Genomic DNA, 21,120 nt, shown 5'->3' on the forward strand with positions numbered 1-21,120 from the left:
ATTAACCTGTGAAACCATCTGTCCTGGACTTTTGTTTGTTGGACGGTTTTCAATCAGAGTTGCAAGTTCATTACTTGTATTGGGTCTGTTCATAGTTTCTATTTTTTCCTGGTTCAGTCGTGGAAGGTTGTACCTTTCTAGGAATATTTGCATTTCGTCCAGATTGTCCATTTTAGCAGCATAGAGTTGCTTGCAGTGGTCTCTTACGGAGTTTTGTATTTCTGTGTTGTCCGTTGTAACTTTTTCATTTCTAATTTTATTGATTGCAATCCTCTCCCTCTTTTGCTCGATGAGTCTGGCTAAAGTTATATGAATATTGTTTACCTTCTCAAAGAAGCAGCTTTTACTCGTATTGATCCTTGCTATTGTTTTCTTTGTTGCTATTTCAGTTCTTTCTTTCTTTTCTACCTTATTATTGACAGCCCCAACTACCTTCAGATTTTGTTGTCTATTTAGGAAATGATTGGTTGAAATGAACACATCTTCTTCCTTTTATCTTATTCTTTTCTGAATTTTTGAATATTATTTTATTTTTTTATACAGCAGGTTCTTATTAGTTATCCATTTTATACACATTAGTGTATATATGTTAATCCCAATTTCCAAATTTTTCACACAACAACTACCACACCCCCACTTTCCCCCGTTGGTGGCCATACGTTGTTTGTGCACATCTGTGTATCAATTCAATCCTGCAAACCGGTTCATCTGTATCATTTTTCTAGTTTGCATATATATGCCTTTATATATGATATCTGTTTTTCTCTTTCTGACTGACTTCACTCTCTATGATAGTCTCTAGATCCATCCACGGCTGTACGAATGAGCCAACTTAGTTCATTTTTATGGCTGAATAATATTCCATGGTATATATGTAGCATGTCTTCTTTATCTCTTCATCTCTGAATGGGCATTTAGGTTGTTTCCATGACCTGGCTATTGTAAATACTGCTGCAATGAACATTGGGGTGCATGTGTCTTTTCGAAGTATGGTTTTCTCTTGGTATGTGCCCTGTAGTGGGTTCGCTGGGTCATATGGCAATTCTCTTCTTAGTTTTTTAAAGAACCTTTTTACTGTTCTCCATAGTGGGTCTATCAATTTACACTACCAACAACGGTGCAAGAGTGTTTTCTTTACTGAACACCCTGTCCAGCGGTGGTTGTTTTCTGATAATGCTCATTCTAAATGGAATGAGGTGATTTCTCAGTGTAGTTTTGATGTGCATCTCTCTAATAATTAGTGATGTTGAGCAAGTTTTTATGTGCTTGTTGGCCAGATGTATGTCTTCTTTGGAGAATTGTCTATTTAGGACTTCTGCCCAATTTTGGATTGCGTTGTTCGTTTTTTTAATACCGAGCTGCATGACCTGTTTATATATTTTGGAGATTAATCCGTAGTCCGTTGATCTGTACGCAAATATTTTTCCCATCCTGAGGGTTGTCCTTTCGATTTGTTTCTAGTTTCCTGTGTGTAGCAAAACCTTTTAAATTTCATTAGGTCCCACTTGTTTATTTTTGTTTTTATTTCCATTAGGAGGTGGATTAAAAAGGATCTTGCTGTGATTTATGTCACAGCGTGTTATTCCTATGTTTTCCTCTAAGAGTTTTATAGTATCCTGTCTTACGTTTAGGTCTCTGTTCCATTTTGAGTTGATTTCTGTGTACGGTGTTTGGGAGTGTTCTAATTTCATTCTTTTACATGTGTCTGTCCAGTTTTCCCAGCACCACTTATTGTAGAGACTGTCTTTTCTCCATTGTGGATTCTTGCCTCCTTTGTCATAGATTAGTTGACCATAGGTGCGTGGCTTTATCTCTGGGCTTTCTATCCTGTTGCATTCATCTATATTTCTGTTTTTGTGCCAGTCCCATCATGTCTTGATTCCTGTAGCTTTGTACTACAGTCTGAAGTCGGGCATTCTGATTCCTCCAGCTCTGTTTTTTTTCCTCAAAGTGCTTTGGCTCTTCCGGGTTTTTTGTGTCTCCATACAAATTTTAAGATTTTTTTGTTCTAGTTCTGGAAAAAATGCCATTGGTAATTTGAGAGGGATTGCATTGAATATGTAGATCGCTTTTCTACTATAGTCATTTTCACAACATTGATTCTTCCAATCCAAGAACATCGTATCACTCTCCATCTGTTTGTATCATCTTCAGTTTCCTTCTTCAGTGTCATAGTCTTCAGCATACAGATCTTTTGTCTCCCTACGTAGGTTTATTCCTAGGTATTTTATTCTTTCTGTTGAAATGGTTAATGGGAGTGTTTCCTTCATTTCTCTTTCAGAATTTTCTTCATTAATGCATAGGAATGCAAGGGATTTCTGTGCATTCATTTTGTATCGTGCAACGTTACCAAATCCATGGATTAGCTCTAGTAGTTTTCTGGTGGCATCTTTAGGATTCTCTAAGTATAGTGTCATGTCCTCTGCAAAGAGTGACAGTGTTATTTCTTCTTTTCCAACATGTGTTCCTTTTATTTCTTTTGCTGCTCTGACTGCTGTGGCTAGAACTTCCAAAACTATGTGGAATAATAGTGGTGAGAGTGGTCATCCTTGTCTTGTTCCTGATATTAGAGGACATGCTTTCAGTTTTTCACCATTGAGGATGTTTGCTGTGGGTTTGTCGTATATGGCCTTGATTAAGTGGAGTGAGGTTCGCTCTCTGCCCACTCTCTGGAGGGTTTTTATTATAAATGTGTGTTGAAATTTGTCTCAAGCTTTTCTGCATCGATTGACATGATCATATGGATTTTCCTCTTCGCTTTGTTCATAGGGCGTATCACATCGATTTTCGTATATTGAAGAATCCTTGCATCCCTGGAATTAATCCCACTTGATCATGAGGTATGATACTTCTAATGTGGTATTGGATTCTGTTTGCTACTATTTTGTTGAGCAACTTTCCATCTATGTTCATCACTGATATCAGTGTGTAACTTTAGTTTTTTGTACTACCTTTGTCTCGTTTGGGTATCAGGGTGAGGGTAGCCTCATAGAAAGAGTTTGGGAGTGTTCCTTCCTTGCCCATTTTTTGGAAGAGTTTGAGAAGGATGGGTGGTAAGTCTTTTCTCCATGTTGGATAGAATTAACCTGTGAAACCACCTGTCCTGGACTTTGTTTGTTGGACGATTTTCAATCAGAGTTGCAAGTTCATTGCTCGTACTGGGTCTGTTCATAGTTTCTATTTTTTCCTGGTTCACTCTTGGAAGGTTGTACCTGTCTAAGAATTTGTGCATTTCTTCCAGATTGTCCATTTTATCAGCATAGAGTTGCTTGTAGTAGTCTCTTACGAAGTTTTATAGTTCTCTGTTGTCCGTGGTAAGTTCTTTTTCATTTCTAATTTTATTGATTGCAGTCCTCTCCCTCTTTTTCTCGGTGAGTCTGGCTAAAGGTATATCAATATTGTTTACCTTCTCAAAGAACCAGCTTTTCCTTTTATTGATCCTTGCTATTGTTTTCTTTGTTGCTGTTTCAGTTCTTTCTTTCTTTTTTCTCTACCTTTTTACTGACAACCCCAACTACCTTCAGAGTTTGTTGTCTATTTAGGAAATGATCGGTTCAAATGAACACATCTTCTTCCTTTTCTCTTATTGTTTTTTTGAATTTTTGAATATTATTTTATATTTTTATACAGCACGTACTTATTAGTTATCTATTTTATACATATCAGTGTATATATGTCAATCCCAATTTCCCAATTCATCACACAACGACTACCACAGCCCCACTTTCCCCCTTTGGTGGCTATACGTGGATTCTCCACATCTGTGTATCAATTCAGTCCTGCAAACCGGTTCATCTGTACCATCTTTCTAGGTTGCATATATATGCGTTTATATACGGTATCTGTTTTTCTCTTTCTGACTGACTTCACTCTGTATGACAGTCTCTAGATCCATCCACGCCTGTACCACTGAACCAACTTAGTTCCTTTTTATGGCTGAGTAATATTCCATGGTATATATGTACCTCATCTTCTTTATCCATTCGCCTGTGGATGGGCATTTAGGTTGTTTCCATGACCTGGCTATAGTAAATACTGCTTCAATGAACATTGGGGTGCATGTGACTTTTAGAACTATGGTTTTCTCTTGGTATATGCCCTGTAGTGGGTTCGCTGGGTCGTATGGCAATTTTGTTTTTCGTTTTTGAAGGAACCTCTTTACTGTTCTCCATAGTGGCTGTATCAGTTTATATTCCCAACAGCAGTGCAAGTGTATTCTCTTTGCTCCACACCCTGTCCAGCAATTGTTGTTTGTTGATTTTCTGATGATGCCCGTTCTAAATGGTGTGAGGTGATACCTCAGTGTAGTTTTGATGTGCATCTCTCTAATAATTACTGACGTTGAGCAGGTTTTGATGTGCTTGTTGGCCAGCTGTGTGTCTTCTTTCGAGAATTGTCTATTTAGGTCTTCTGCCCTTTTTTCGATTGGGTTGTTCGTTCGTTTAATACCGAGCTGCATGTGCTGTTTATATATTTTGGAGGTTAATCCTTAGTCCGTTGATTCGTACACAAATATTTTTCCCATTCTGCGGGTTGTCCTTTAGTCTTGTTTGTCGTTTCCTGTGTGTAGCAAAAGCTTTTAAGTTTCATTAGGTCCTACTTGTTTATTATTGTTTTTATTTCCATTACTCTAGGAGGTGGATTAAAAAAGATCTTGCCGTGATTTATGTCAAAGCGTGTTATTGCTATGTTTTCCTCTAAGAGTTTTATAGTATCCTGTCTTACGTTTAGGTCTCTGTTCCATTTTGAGTTGATTTCTGTGTACGGTGTTTGGGAGTGTTCTAATTTCATTCTTTTACATGTGTCTGTCCAGTTTTCCCAGCACCACTTATTGTAGAGACTGTCTTTTCTCCATTGTGGATTCATGTCTACTTTGTCATAGATTAGTTGACCATAGGTGCGTGGCTTTATCTCTGGGCTTTCTATCCTGTTGCATTGATCTATATTTCTGTTTTTCTGCCAGTCCCATCATGTCTTGATTCCTGTAGCTTTGTAGTACAGTCTGAAGTCGGGCAGTCTGATTCCTCCAGCTCTGTTTTTTGCTCTCAAAGTGCTTCGGCTCTTCCAGGTTTTTTGTGTCTCCATACAAATTTTAAAATTTTTTGGGGTCTAGTTCTGGAAAAAATGCCATTGGTAATTTGAGAGGGATTGCATTGAATATGTAGATTGCTTTCGTAGTATAGTCATTTTCACAACATTGATTCTTCCGATCCAAGAACATCGTATCACTCTCCATCTGTTCGTATCATCTTCAATTTCCTTCTTCCGTGTCACAGTTTTCAGCATACAGATCTTTTGTCTCCCTAGGTAAGTTTATTCGTAGGTAATTTATTCTTTCTGTTGCAATGGTTAATGGGAGTGTTTCCTTCATTTCTCTGTCAGATTTTTCTTCATTAATGTATAGGAGTGCAAGGGATTTCTGTGCATTCATTTTCTATCATGCAACGTTACCAAATCCATGGATTAGCTCTAGTTGTTTTCTGGTGGCATCTTTAGGATTCTCTAAGTATAGTGTCATGTCATCTGCAAAGAGTGACAGTGTTACTTCTTCTTTTCCAACTTGTGTTCCTTTTATTTCTTTTGCTGCTCTGACTGCTGTGGCTAAAACTTCCAGAACTATGTTGAATAATAGTGGTGAGAGTGGTCATCCTTGTCTTGTTCCTGATATTAGAGGACATGCTTTCAATTATTCACCATTGAGAATGCTTGCTGTGGGTTTGTCGTATATAGCCTTGATTAACTTGAGTGAGGTTCCCTCTCTGCCCACTTTCTGGAGGGATTTTATCATAAATGTGTGTTGAAATTTGTCACAAGCTTTTCGGCATCGATTGACATGATCATATGGATTTTCCTCTTCGCTTTGTTCATAGGGTGTATCACATTGAATTGTGTATATTGAAGAATCCCTGCATCCCTGGGATAAATCACACATGATCATGAGGTATGATACTTTTAATGTGGTATTGGATTCTGTTTGCTACTATTTTGTTGAGCAGCTTTGCATCTATGTTCATCAGTGATATCGGTGTGTAACTTTAGTTTTTTGTACTACCTTTGTCTGGTTTGGGTATCAGGGTGATGGGGGCCTCATAGAAAGAGTTTGGGAGTGTTCCTCCCTTGCCCATTTTTTGGAAGACTTTGAGAAGGATCTGTGTTATGTCTTTTCTCCATGTTGGATAGAATTATCCTGTGAAACCATCTGTCCTGGACTTTTGTTTGTTGGACGATTTTCAATCAGAGTTGCAAGTTCATTACTCCAACTGGGTCTGTTCATAGTTTCTATTTTTCCTGTTTCAGTCTTGGAAGGTTGTACCTGTCTAAGAATTTGTGCATTTCTTCCAGATTGTCCATTTTATCAGCATAGAGTTGCTTGTAGTAGTCTCTTACGAAGTTTTATATTTCTCTGTTGTCCGTGGTAACTTCTTTTTCATTTCTAATTTTATTGATTGCACTCCTCTCCCTCTTTTTCTCGGTGAGTCTGGCTAAAGGTATATCAATATTGTTTACCTCCTCAAAGAACCAGCTTTTCCTTTTATTGGTCCTTGCTATTGTTTTCTTTGTTGCTGTTTCCGTTCTTTCTTTCTTTTTTGTCAACCTTTTTATTGACAGCCCCAACTACCTTCAGAGTTTGTTGTCTATTTAGGAAATGATCGGTTCAAATGAACACATCTTCTTCCTTTTATCTTATTGTTTTGTGAATTTTTGAATATTATTTTATTTTTTATATAGCAGGCTCTTATTAGTTATCCATTTTATACATATTAGTGTATATATTTGAATCCCAATTTCCGAATTCATCACACAATGACTACCACACCCGCACTTTCCCCCTTTGGTGGCCATACGTGGGTTCTCCACATCTGTGTATCAATTCAATCCTGAAAACCGGTTCATCTGTACCATCTTTCTAGGATGCATATATATGCATTTATATACGGTATCTGTTTTTCTCTTTCTGACTGACTTCACTCTGTATGACAGTCTCTAGATCCATCCACGCCTGTACCACTGAACCAACTTAGTTCCTTTTTATGGCTGAGTAATATTCCATGGTATATATGTACCTCATCTTCTTTATCCATTCGCCTGTGGATGGGCATTTAGGTTGTTTCCATGACCTGGCTATAGTAAATACTGCTTCAATGAACATTGGGGTGCATGTGACTTTTAGAACTATGGTTTTCTCTTGGTATATGCCCTGTAGTGGGTTCGCTGGGTCGTATGGCAATTTTGTTTTTCGTTTTTGAAGGAACCTCTTTACTGTTCTCCATAGTGGCTGTATCAGTTTATATTCCCAACAGCAGTGCAAGTGTATTCTCTTTGCTCCACACCCTGTCCAGCAATTGTTGTTTGTTGATTTTCTGATGATGCCCGTTCTAAATGGTGTGAGGTGATACCTCAGTGTAGTTTTGATGTGCATCTCTCTAATAATTACTGACGTTGAGCAGGTTTTGATGTGCTTGTTGGCCAGCTGTGTGTCTTCTTTCGAGAATTGTCTATTTAGGTCTTCTGCCCTTTTTTCGATTGGGTTGTTCGTTCGTTTAATACCGAGCTGCATGTGCTGTTTATATATTTTGGAGGTTAATCCTTAGTCCGTTGATTCGTACACAAATATTTTTCCCATTCTGCGGGTTGTCCTTTAGTCTTGTTTGTCGTTTCCTGTGTGTAGCAAAAGCTTTTAAGTTTCATTAGGTCCTACCTGTTTATTATTGTTTTTATTTCCATTACTCTAGGAGGTGGATTAAAAAAGATCCTGCCGTGATTTATGTCAAAGCGTGTTATTGCTATGTTTTCCTCTAAGAGTTTTATAGTATCCTGTCTTACGTTTAGGTCTCTGTTCCATTTTGAGTTGATTTCTGTGTACGGTGTTTGGGAGTGTTCTAATTTCATTCTTTTACATGTGTCTGTCCAGTTTTCCCAGCACCACTTATTGTAGAGACTGTCTTTTCTCCATTGTGGATTCATGTCTACTTTGTCATAGATTAGTTGACCATAGGTGCGTGGCTTTATCTCTGGGCTTTCTATCCTGTTGCATTGATCTATATTTCTGTTTTTCTGCCAGTCCCATCATGTCTTGATTCCTGTAGCTTTGTAGTACAGTCTGAAGTCGGGCAGTCTGATTCCTCCAGCTCTGTTTTTTGCTCTCAAAGTGCTTCGGCTCTTCCAGGTTTTTTGTGTCTCCATACAAATTTTAAGATTTTTTTGGGTCTAGTTCTGGAAAAAATGCCATTGGTAATTTGAGAGGGATTGCATTGAATATGTAGATTGCTTTCGTAGTATAGTCATTTTCACAACATTGATTCTTCCAATCCAAGAACATCGTATCACTCTCCATCTGTTTGTATCATCTTCAATTTCCTTCTTCCGTGTCATAGTTTTCAGCATACAGATCTTTTGTCTCCCTAGGTAAGTTTATTCGTAGGTAATTTATTCTTTCTGTTGCAATGGTTAATGGGAGTGTTTCCTTCATTTCTCTGTCAGATTTTTCTTCATTAATGTATAGGAGTGCAAGGGATTTCTGTGCATTCATTTTCTATCATGCAACGTTACCAAATCCATGGATTAGCTCTAGTTGTTTTCTGGTGGCATCTTTAGGATTCTCTAAGTATAGTGTCATGTCATCTGCAAAGAGTGACAGTGTTACTTCTTCTTTTCCAACTTGTGTTCCTTTTATTTCTTTTGCTGCTCTGACTGCTGTGGCTAAAACTTCCAGAACTATGTTGAATAATAGTGGTGAGAGTGGTCATCCTTGTCTTGTTCCTGATATTAGAGGACATGCTTTCAATTATTCACCATTGAGAATGCTTGCTGTGGGTTTGTCGTATATAGCCTTGATTAACTTGAGTGAGGTTCCCTCTCTGCCCACTTTCTGGAGGGATTTTATCATAAATGTGTGTTGAAATTTGTCACAAGCTTTTCGGCATCGATTGACATGATCATATGGATTTTCCTCTTCGCTTTGTTCATAGGGTGTATCACATTGAATTGTGTATATTGAAGAATCCCTGCATCCCTGGGATAAATCACACATGATCATGAGGTATGATACTTTTAATGTGGTATTGGATTCTGTTTGCTACTATTTTGTTGAGCAGCTTTGCATCTATGTTCATCAGTGATATCGGTGTGTAACTTTAGTTTTTTGTACTACCTTTGTCTGGTTTGGGTATCAGGGTGATGGGGGCCTCATAGAAAGAGTTTGGGAGTGTTCCTCCCTTGCCCATTTTTTGGAAGACTTTGAGAAGGATCTGTGTTATGTCTTTTCTCCATGTTGGATAGAATTATCCTGTGAAACCATCTGTCCTGGACTTTTGTTTGTTGGACGATTTTCAATCAGAGTTGCAAGTTCATTACTCCAACTGGGTCTGTTCATAGTTTCTATTTTTCCTGTTTCAGTCTTGGAAGGTTGTACCTGTCTAAGAATTTGTGCATTTCTTCCAGATTGTCCATTTTATCAGCATAGAGTTGCTTGTAGTAGTCTCTTACGAAGTTTTATATTTCTCTGTTGTCCGTGGTAACTTCTTTTTCATTTCTAATTTTATTGATTGCAGTCCTCTCCCTCTTTTTCTCGGCGAGTCTGGCTAAAGGTATATCAATATTGTTTACCTTCTCAAAGAACCAGCTTTTCCTTTTATTGGTCCTTGCTATTGTTTTCTTTGTTGCTGTTTCCGTTCTTTCTTTCTTTTTTGTCTACCTTTTTATTGACAGCCCCAACTACCTTCAGAGTTTGTTGTCTATTTAGGAAATGATCGGTTCAAATGAACACATCTTCTTCCTTTTATCTTATTGTTTTTTGAATTTTTGAATATTATTTTATTTTTTATATAGCAGGCTCTTATTAGTTATCCATTTTATACATATTAGTGTATATATTTGAATCCCAATTTCCGAATTCATCACACAATGACTACCACACCCGCACTTTCCCCCTTTGGTGGCCATACGTGGGTTCTCCACATCTGTGTATCAATTCAATCCTGCAAACCGGTTCATCTGTACCATCTTTCTAGGATGCATATATATGAATTTATATACGGTATCTGTTTTTCTCTTTCTGACTGACTTCACTCTGTATGACAGTCTCTAGATCCATCCACGCCTGTACCACTGAACCAACTTAGTTCCTTTTTATGGCTGAGTAATATTCCATGGTATATATGTACCTCATCTTCTTTATCCATTCGCCTGTGGATGGGCATTTAGGTTGTTTCCATGACCTGGCTATAGTAAATACTGCTTCAATGAACATTGGGGTGCATGTGACTTTTAGAACTATGGTTTTCTCTTGGTATATGCCCTGTAGTGGGTTCGCTGGGTCGTATGGCAATTTTGTTTTTCGTTTTTGAAGGAACCTCTTTACTGTTCTCCATAGTGGCTGTATCAGTTTATATTCCCAACAGCAGTGCAAGAGTATTCTCTTTGCTCCACACCCTGTCCAGCAATTGTTGTTTGTTGATTTTCTGATGATGCCCGTTCTAAATGGTGTGAGGTGATACCTCAGTGTAGTTTTGATGTGCATCTCTCTAATAATTAGTGACGTTGAGCAGGTTTTGATGTGTTTGTTGGCCAGCTGTATGTTTTCTTTGGAGAATTGTCTATTTAGGCCTTCTGCCCATTTTTCGATTGGGTTGTTCGTTTGTTTAATACCGAGCTGCATGAGCTCTTTATACATTTTGGAGATTAATCCTTAGTCCGTTGATCCGTACGCAAATATTTTTCCCATTCTGAGGGCTGTCCTTTGGTCTTGTTTGTCGTTTCCTGTGTGTAGCAAAAGCTTTTAAGTTTCATTAGGTCCCACTTGTTTCTTTTTGTTTTTATTTCCATTACTCTAGGAGGTGGATTAAAAAAGATACTGCCGTGATTTATGTCAAAGCGTGTTATTGCTATGTTTTCCTCTAAGAGTTTTATAGTATCCTGTCTTACGTTTAGGTCTCTGTTGCAGTTTGAGTTGATTTCTGTGTACGGTGTTTGGGAGTGTTCTAACTTCATTCTTTTACATGTGTCTGTCCAGTTTTCCCAGCACCACTTATTGTAGAGACTGTCTTTTCTCCATTGTGGATTCTTGCCTCCTTTGTCTTAGATTAGTTGACCATAGGTGCGTGGCTTTATCTCTGGGCCTTCTAACCTGTTGGATTGATCTATATTTCTGTTTTTGTGCCAGTCCCATCCTGTCTTGATTCCTGTAGCTTTGTAGTACTGTCTGAAGTCTGGCAGTCTGATTCCTCCAGCTCTGTTTTTTTCCCTCAAAGTGCTTCGTCTCTTCCGGGTTTTTTGTGTCTCCATACAAGTTTTAAGATTTTTTTGTTCTAGTTCTGGAAAGAATGCCATTGGTAATTTGAGAGGGATTGCATTGAATATGTAGATTGCTTTTGTAGTATAGTCATTTTCACAACATTGATTCTTCCAATCCAAGAACATGGTATCTCTCTCCATCTGTTTGTATCATCTTCAATTTCGTTCTTCAGTGTCATAATTTTCAGCATACAGATCTTTTGTCTCCCTACGTAGGTTTATTCCTAGGTTTTTTATGCTTTCTGTTGTAATGGTTAATGGGAGTGTTTCCTTCATTTCTCTTTCAGAATTTTCTTCATTAATGTATAGGAATGCAAGGGATTTCTGTGCATTCATTTTGTATCATGCAACGTTACCAAATCCATGGATTAGCTTTAGTAGTTTTCTGGTGGCATCTTTAGGATTCTCTAAGTATAGTGTCATGTCATCTGCACAGAGTGACAGTGTTACTTCTTCTTTTCCAACTTGTGTTCCTTTTATTTCTTTTGCTGCTCTGACTGCTGTGGCTAGAACTTCCAAAACTATGTGGAATAATATTGGTGAGAGTGGTCATCCTTGTCTTCTTCCTCATATTAGAGGACATGCTTTCAGTTTTTCACCATTGAGGATGTTTGCTGTGGGTTTGTCCTATATGGCCTTGATTGCCTTGAGTGAGGTTCCCTCTCTGCCCACTTTCTGGAGGGTTTTTATCAGAAATGTGGGTTGAACTTTGTTACAAGCTTTTCTGCATCGATTGACATGATCATACGTTTTTTCCTCTTCGCTTTGTTAATAGGGTGTATCACATTGATTTTCGTATATTGAAGAATCCTTGCATCCCTGGAATTAATCCCACTTGATCATGAGGTATGATACTTTTAATGTGGTATTGGATTCTGTTTGCTACTATTTTGTTGAGCAACTTTCCATCTATGTTCATCACTGATATCAGTGTGTAACTTTAGTTTTTTGTACTACCTTTGTCTCGTTTGGGTATCAGGGTGAGGGTAGCCTCATAGAAAGAGTTTGGGAGTGTTCCTTCCTTGCCCATTTTTTGGAAGAGTTTGAGAAGGATGGGTGGTAAGTCTTTTCTCCATGTTGGATAGAATTAACCTGTGAAACCACCTGTCCTGGACTTTGTTTGTTGGACGATTTTCAATCAGAGTTGCAAGTTCATTGCTCCAACTGGGTCTGTTCATAGTTTCTATTTTTTCCTGGTTCACTCTTGGAAGGTTGTACCTGTCTAAGAATTTGTGCATTTCTTCCAGATTGTCCATTTTATCAGCATAGAGTTGCTTGTAGTAGTCTCTTACGAAGTTTTAGAGTTCTCTGTTGTCCGTGGTAAGTTCTTTTTCATTTCTAATTTTATTGATTGCAGTCCTCTCCCTCTTTTTCTCGGTGAGTCTGGCTAAAGGTATATCAATATTGTTTACCTTCTCAAAGAACCAGCTTTTCCTTTTATTGATCCTTGCTATTGTTTTCTTTGTTGCTGTTTCAGTTCTTTCTTTCTTTTTTCTCTACCTTTTTACTGACAACCCCAACTACCTTCAGAGTTTGTTGTCTATTTAGGAAATGATCGGTTCAAATGAACACATCTTCTTCCTTTTCTCTTATTGTTTTTTTGAATTTTTGAATATTATTTTATATTTTTATACAGCACGTACTTATTAGTTATCCATTTTATACATATCAGTGTATATATGTCAATCCCAATTTCCCAATTCATCACACAACAACTACCACAGACGCACTTTCCCCCTTTGGTGGCCATACGTGGATTCTCCACATCTGTGTATCAATTCAATCCTGCAAACCGGTTCATCTGTACCATCTTTCTAGGTTGCATATATATGCGTTTATATACGGTATCTGTTTTTCTCTTTCTGACTGACTTCACTCTGTATGACAGTCTCTAGATCCATCCACGCCTGTACCACTGAACCAACTTAGTTCCTTTTTATGGCTGAGTAATATTCCATGGTATATATGTACCTCATCTTCTTTATCCATTCGCCTGTGGATGGGCATTTAGGTTGTTTCCATGACCTGGCTATAGTAAATACTGCTTCAATGAACATTGGGGTGCATGTGACTTTTAGAACTATGGTTTTCTCTTGGTATATGCCCTGTAGTGGGTTCGCTGGGTCGTATGGCAATTTTGTTTTTCGTTTTTGAAGGAACCTCTTTACTGTTCTCCATAGTGGCTGTATCAGTTTATATTCCCAACAGCAGTGCAAGTGTATTCTCTTTGCTCCACACCCTGTCCAGCAATTGTTGTTTGTTGATTTTCTGATGATGCCCGTTCTAAATGGTGTGAGGTGATACCTCAGTGTAGTTTTGATGTGCATCTCTCTAATAATTACTGACGTTGAGCAGGTTTTGATGTGCTTGTTGGCCAGCTGTGTGTCTTCTTTCGAGAATTGTCTATTTAGGTCTTCTGCCCTTTTTTCGATTGGGTTGTTCGTTCGTTTAATACCGAGCTGCATGTGCTGTTTATATATTTTGGAGGTTAATCCTTAGTCCGTTGATTCGTACACAAATATTTTTCCCATTCTGCGGGTTGTCCTTTAGTCTTGTTTGTCGTTTCCTGTGTGTAGCAAAAGCTTTTAAGTTTCATTAGGTCCTACCTGTTTATTATTGTTTTTATTTCCATTACTCTAGGAGGTGGATTAAAAAAGATCCTGCCGTGATTTATGTCAAAGCGTGTTATTGCTATGTTTTCCTCTAAGAGTTTTATAGTATCCTGTCTTACGTTTAGGTCTCTGTTCCATTTTGAGTTGATTTCTGTGTACGGTGTTTGGGAGTGTTCTAATTTCATTCTTTTACATGTGTCTGTCCAGTTTTCCCAGCACCACTTATTGTAGAGACTGTCTTTTCTCCATTGTGGATTCATGTCTACTTTGTCATAGATTAGTTGACCATAGGTGCGTGGCTTTATCTCTGGGCTTTCTATCCTGTTGCATTGATCTATATTTCTGTTTTTCTGCCAGTCCCATCATGTCTTGATTCCTGTAGCTTTGTAGTACAGTCTGAAGTCGGGCAGTCTGATTCCTCCAGCTCTGTTTTTTGCTCTCAAAGTGCTTCGGCTCTTCCAGGTTTTTTGTGTCTCCATACAAATTTTAAGATTTTTTTGGGTCTAGTTCTGGAAAAAATGCCATTGGTAATTTGAGAGGGATTGCATTGAATATGTAGATTGCTTTCGTAGTATAGTCATTTTCACAACATTGATTCTTCCAATCCAAGAACATCGTATCACTCTCCATCTGTTTGTATCATCTTCAATTTCCTTCTTCCGTGTCATAGTTTTCAGCATACAGATCTTTTGTCTCCCTAGGTAAGTTTATTCGTAGGTAATTTATTCTTTCTGTTGCAATGGTTAATGGGAGTGTTTCCTTCATTTCTCTGTCAGATTTTTCTTCATTAATGTATAGGAGTGCAAGGGATTTCTGTGCATTCATTTTCTATCATGCAACGTTACCAAATCCATGGATTAGCTCTAGTTGTTTTCTGGTGGCATCTTTAGGATTCTCTAAGTATAGTGTCATGTCATCTGCAAAGAGTGACAGTGTTACTTCTTCTTTTCCAACTTGTGTTCCTTTTATTTCTTTTGCTGCTCTGACTGCTGTGGCTAAAACTTCCAGAACTATGTTGAATAATAGTGGTGAGAGTGGTCATCCTTGTCTTGTTCCTGATATTAGAGGACATGCTTTCAATTATTCACCATTGAGAATGCTTGCTGTGGGTTTGTCGTATATAGCCTTGATTAACTTGAGTGAGGTTCCCTCTCTGCCCACTTTCTGGAGGGATTTTATCATAAATGTGTGTTGAAATTTGTCACAAGCTTTTCGGCATCGATTGACATGATCATATGGATTTTCCTCTTCGCTTTGTTCATAGGGTGTATCACATTGAATTGTGTATATTGAAGAATCCCTGCATCCCTGGGATAAATCACACATGATCATGAGGTATGATACTTTTAATGTGGTATTGGATTCTGTTTGCTACTATTTTGTTGAGCAGCTTTGCATCTATGTTCATCAGTGATATCGGTGTGTAACTTTAGTTTTTTGTACTACCTTTGTCTGGTTTGGGTATCAGGGTGATGGGGGCCTCATAGAAAGAGTTTGGGAGTGTTCCTCCCTTGCCCATTTTTTGGAAGACTTTGAGAAGGATCTGTGTTATGTCTTTTCTCCATGTTGGATAGAATTATCCTGTGAAACCATCTGTCCTGGACTTTTGTTTGTTGGACGATTTTCAATCAGAGTTGCAAGTTCATTACTCCAACTGGGTCTGTTCATAGTTTCTATTTTTCCTGTTTCAGTCTTGGAAGGTTGTACCTGTCTAAGAATTTGTGCATTTCTTCCAGATTGTCCATTTTATCAGCATAGAGTTGCTTGTAGTAGTCTCTTACGAAGTTTTATATTTCTCTGTTGTCCGTGGTAACTTCTTTTTCATTTCTAATTTTATTGATTGCAGTCCTCTCCCTCTTTTTCTCGGCGAGTCTGGCTAAAGGTATATCAATATTGTTTACCTTCTCAAAGAACCAGCTTTTCCTTTTATTGGTCCTTGCTATTGTTTTCTTTGTTGCTGTTTCCGTTCTTTCTTTCTTTTTTGTCTACCTTTTTATTGACAGCCCCAACTACCTTCAGAGTTTGTTGTCTATTTAGGAAATGATCGGTTCAAATGAACACATCTTCTTCCTTTTATCTTATTGTTTTTTGAATTTTTGAATATTATTTTATTTTTTATATAGCAGGCTCTTATTAGTTATCCATTTTATACATATTAGTGTATATATTTGAATCCCAATTTCCGAATTCATCACACAATGACTACCACACCCGCACTTTCCCCCTTTGGTGGCCATACGTGGGTTCTCCACATCTGTGTATCAATTCAATCCTGCAAACCGGTTCATCTGTACCATCTTTCTAGGATGCATATATATGCATTTATATACGGTATCTGTTTTTCTCTTTCTGACTGACTTCACTCTGTATGACAGTCTCTAGATCCATCCACGCCTGTACCACTGAACCAACTTAGTTCCTTTTTATGGCTGAGTAATATTCCATGGTATATATGTACCTCATCTTCTTTATCCATTCGCCTGTGGATGGGCATTTAGGTTGTTTCCATGACCTGGCTATAGTAAATACTGCTTCAATGAACATTGGGGTGCATGTGACTTTTAGAACTATGGTTTTCTCTTGGTATATGCCCTGTAGTGGGTTCGCTGGGTCGTATGGCAATTTTGTTTTTCGTTTTTGAAGGAACCTCTTTACTGTTCTCCATAGTGGCTGTATCAGTTTATATTCCCAACTGCAGTGCAAGAGTATTCTCTTTGCTCCACACCCTGTCCAGCAATTGTTGTTTGTTGATTTTCTGATGATGCCCGTTCTAAATGGTGTGAGGTGATACCTCAGTGTAGTTTTGATGTGCATCTCTCTAATAATTAGTGACGTTGAGCAGGTTTTGATGTGTTTGTTGGCCAGCTGTATGTTTTCTTTGGAGAATTGTCTATTTAGGCCTTCTGCCCATTTTTCGATTGGGTTGTTCGTTTGTTTAATACCGAGCTGCATGAGCTCTTTATACATTTTGGAGATTAATCCTTAGTCCGTTGATCCGTACGCAAATATTTTTCCCATTCTGAGGGCTGTCCTTTGGTCTTGTTTGTCGTTTCCTGTGTGTAGCAAAAGCTTTTAAGTTTCATTAGGTCCCACTTGTTTCTTTTTGTTTTTATTTCCATTACTCTAGGAGGTGGATTAAAAAAGATACTGCCGTGATTTATGTCAAAGCGTGTTATTGCTATGTTTTCCTCTAAGAGTTTTATAGTATCCTGTCTTACGTTTAGGTCTCTGTTGCATTTTGAGTTTATTTCTGTGTACGCTGTTTGGGAGTGTTCTAATTTCATTCTTTTACATGTGTCTGTCCAGTTTTCCCAGCACCACTTATTGTAGAGACTGTCTTTTCTCCATTGTGGATTCTTGCCTCCGTTGTCTTAGATTAGTTGACCATAGGTGCGTGGCTTTATCTCTGGGCCTTCTATCCTGTTGGATTGATCTATATTTCTGTTTTTGTGCCAGTCCCATCCTGTCTTGATTCCTGTAGCTTTGTAATACTGTCTGAAGTCGGGCAGTCTGATTCCTCCAGCTCTGTTTTTTTTCCCTCAAAGTGCTTCGTCTCTTCCGGGTTTTTTGTGTCTCCATACAAATTTTAAGATTTTTTTTGGTCTAATTCTGGAAAGAATGCCATTGGTAATTTGAGAGGGATTGCATTGAATATGTAGATTGCTTTTGTAGTATAGTCATTTTCTCAACATTGATTCTTCCAATCCAAGAACATGGTATCTCTCTCCATCTGTTTGTATCATCTTCAATTTCGTTCTTCAGTGTCATAGTTTTCAGCATACAGATCTTTTGTCTCCCTACGTAGGTTTATTCCTAGGTATTTTATTCTTTCTGTCGTAATGGTTAATGGGAGTGTTTCCTTCATTTCTCTTTCAGAATTTTCTTCATTAATGTATAGGAATGCAAGGGATTTCTGTGCATTCATTTTCTATCGTGCAACGTTACCAAATCCATGGAGTAGCTTTAGTAGTTTTCTGGTGGCATCTTTAGGATTCTCTAAGTATAGTGTCATGTCATCTGCACAGAGTGACAGTGTTACTTCTTTCCCAACTTGTGTTCCGTTTATTTCTTTTGCTGCTCTGACTGCTGTGGCTAGAACTTCCAAAACTATGTGGAATAATATTGGTGAGAGTGGTCATCCTTGTGTTGTTCCTCATATTAGAGGACATGCTTTCAGTTTTTCACCATTGAGGATGTTTGCTGTGGGTTTCTCGTATATGGACTTGATTAACTTGAGTGAGGTTCCCTCTCTGCCCACTTTCTGGAGGGTTTTTATCAGAAATGTGTGTTGAAATTTCTTACAAGCTTTTCTGCATCTATTGACATGATCATACGTTTTTTCCTCTTTGCTTTGTTAATAGGGTGTATCACATTGATTTTCGTATATTGAAGAATCCTTGCATCCCTGGAATTAATCCCACTTGATCATGAGGTGTGATACTTTTAATGTGGTATTGGATCCTGTTTGCTACTATTTTGTTGAGCAACTTTGCATCTATGTTCATCAGTGATATCAGTGTGTAACTTTAGTTTTTTGTACTACCTTGGTCTCGTTTGGGTATCAGGGTGAGGGTAGCCTCATAGAAAGTGTTTGGGAGTGTTCCTTCCTTGCCTATTTTTTGGAAGAGTTTGAGAAGGATGGGTGTTAAGTCTTTTCTCCATGTTGGATAGAATTAACCTGTGACACCAACTGTCCTGGACTTTTGTTTGTTGGACGATTTTCAATCAGAGTTGCAAGTTCATTGCTCGTACTGGGTCTGTTCATAGTTTCTATTTTTTCCTGGTTCAGTCTTGGAAGGTTGTACCTGTCTAAGAATTTGTGCATTTCTTCCAGATTGTCCATTTTATCAGCATAGAGTTGCTTGTAGTAGTCTCTTACGAAGTTTTATAGTTCTCTGTTGTCCGTGGTAAGTTCTTTTTCATTTCTAATTTTATTGATTGCAGTCCTCTCCCTCTTTTTCTCGGTGAGTCTGGCTAAAGGTATATCAATATTGTTTACCTTCTCAAAGAACCAGCTTTTACTTTTATAGATCCTTGCTATTGTTTTCTTTGTTGCTGTTTCAGTTCTTTCTTTCTCTTTTCTCTACCTTTTTATTGACAGCCCCAACTACCTTCAGAGTTTGTTGTCTATTTAGGAAATGATCGGTTCAAATGAACACATCTTCTTCCTTTTATCTTATTGTTTTTTGAATTTTTGAATTTTATATTATTTTTTTATACAGCAGGTTATTATTTATCCATTTTATACATATCAGTGTATATATGTCAATCCCAATTTCCCAATTCATCACACAACGACTACCACAGCCCCACTTTCCCCCTTTGGTGGCCATACGTGGATTCTCCGCATCTGTGTATCAATTCAATCCTGCAAACCGGTTCATCTGTACCATCTTTCTAGGTTGCATATATATGCGTTTATATACGGTATCTGTTTTTCTCTTTCTGACTGACTTCACTCTGTATGACAGTCTCTAGATCCATCCACGCCTGTACCACTGAACCAACTTAGTTCCTTTTTATGGCTGAGTAATATTCCATGGTATATATGTACCTCATCTTCTTTATCCATTCACCTGTGGATGGGCATTTAGGTTGTTTCCATGACCTGGCTATAGTAAATACTGCTACAATGAACATTGGGGTGCATGTGACTTTTAGAACTATGGTTTTCTCTTGGTATATGCCCTGTAGTGGGTTCGCTGGGTCGTATGGCAATTTTGTTTTTCGTTTTTGAAGGAACCTCTTTACTGTTCTCCATAGTGGCTGTATCAGTTTATATTCCCAATAGCAGTGCAAGAGTATTCTCTTTGCTCCACACTCTGTCCAGCAGTTGTTGTTTGTTGATTTTCTGATGATGCCCGTTCTAAATGGTGTGAGGTGATACCTCAGTGTAGTTTTGATGTGCATCTCTCTAATAATTAGTGACGTTGAGCCTGTTTTGATGTGCTTGTTGGCCAGCTGTGTGTCTTCTTTCGAGAATTGTCTATTTAGGTCTTCTGCCCTTTTTTCGATTGGGTTGTTCATTCGTTTAATATCGAGCTGCATGTGCTCTTTATATATTTTGGAAGTTGAACCTTAGTCCGTTGATATGTACGCAAAATATTTTTCCCATTCTGAGGGTTGTCCTTTGGTCTTGTTTGTCTTTTCCTGTGTGTAGCAAAAGCTTTTACGTTTCATTAGGTCCTACTTGCTTATTATTGTTTTTATTTCCATTACTCTAGGAAGTGGATTAAAAAAGATCTTGCCGTGATTTATGTCAAAGCGTGTTATTGCTATGTTTTCCTCTAAGAGTTTTATAGTATCCTGTCTTACGTTTAGGTCTCTGTTCCATTTTGAGTTGATTTCTGTGTACGGTGTTTGGGAGTGTTCTAATTTCATTCTTTTACATGTGTCTGTCCAGTTTTCCCAGCACCACTTATTGTAGACACTGTCTTTTCTCCATTGTGGATTCTTGTCTACTTTGTCATAGATTAGTTGACCATAGGTGCGTGGCTTTATCTCTGGGCTTTCTATCCTTTTGCATTGATCTATATTTCTGTTTTTGTGCCAGTCCCATCATGTCTTGATTCCTGTAGCTTTGTAGTACAGTCTGAAGTCGGGCAGTCTGATTCCTGCAGCTCTGTTTTTTGCTCTCAAAGTGCTTCGGCTCTTCCAGGTTTTTTGTGTCTCCATACAAATTTTAAGATTTTTTTGGGTGTAGTTCTGGAAAAAATGCCATTGGTAATTTGAGAGGTATTGCATTGAATATGTAGATTACTTTCGTAGTATCGTCATTTTCACAACATTGATTCTTCCAATCCAAGAACATGGTATCTCTCTCATTGTGTTTGTATCATCTTCAATTTCGTTCTTCAGTGTAATAGTTTTCAGCATACAGATCTTTTGTCTCCCTACGTAGGTTTACTCCTAGGTATTTTATTCTTTCTGTTGTACTGGTTAATGGGAGTGTTTCCTTCATTTCTCTTTCAGAATTTTCTTCATTAATGTATTGGAATGCAAGGGATTTCTGTGCATTCATTTTCTATCGTGCAACGTTACCAAATCCATGGATTAGCTCTAGTAGTTTTCTGGTGGCATCTTTAGGATTCTCTCAGTATAGTGTCATGTCATCTGCACAGAGTGACAGTGTTACTTCTTCTTTTCCAACTTGTGTTCCTTTCATTTCTTTTGCTGCTCTGACTGCTGTGGCTAAAACTTCCAAAACTATGTTGAA

Source organism: Balaenoptera physalus, assembly GCF_965194825.1.
Source record: "Balaenoptera physalus genome assembly, chromosome: X".
Classification (NCBI taxonomy): Eukaryota; Metazoa; Chordata; class Mammalia; order Artiodactyla; family Balaenopteridae; genus Balaenoptera; species Balaenoptera physalus.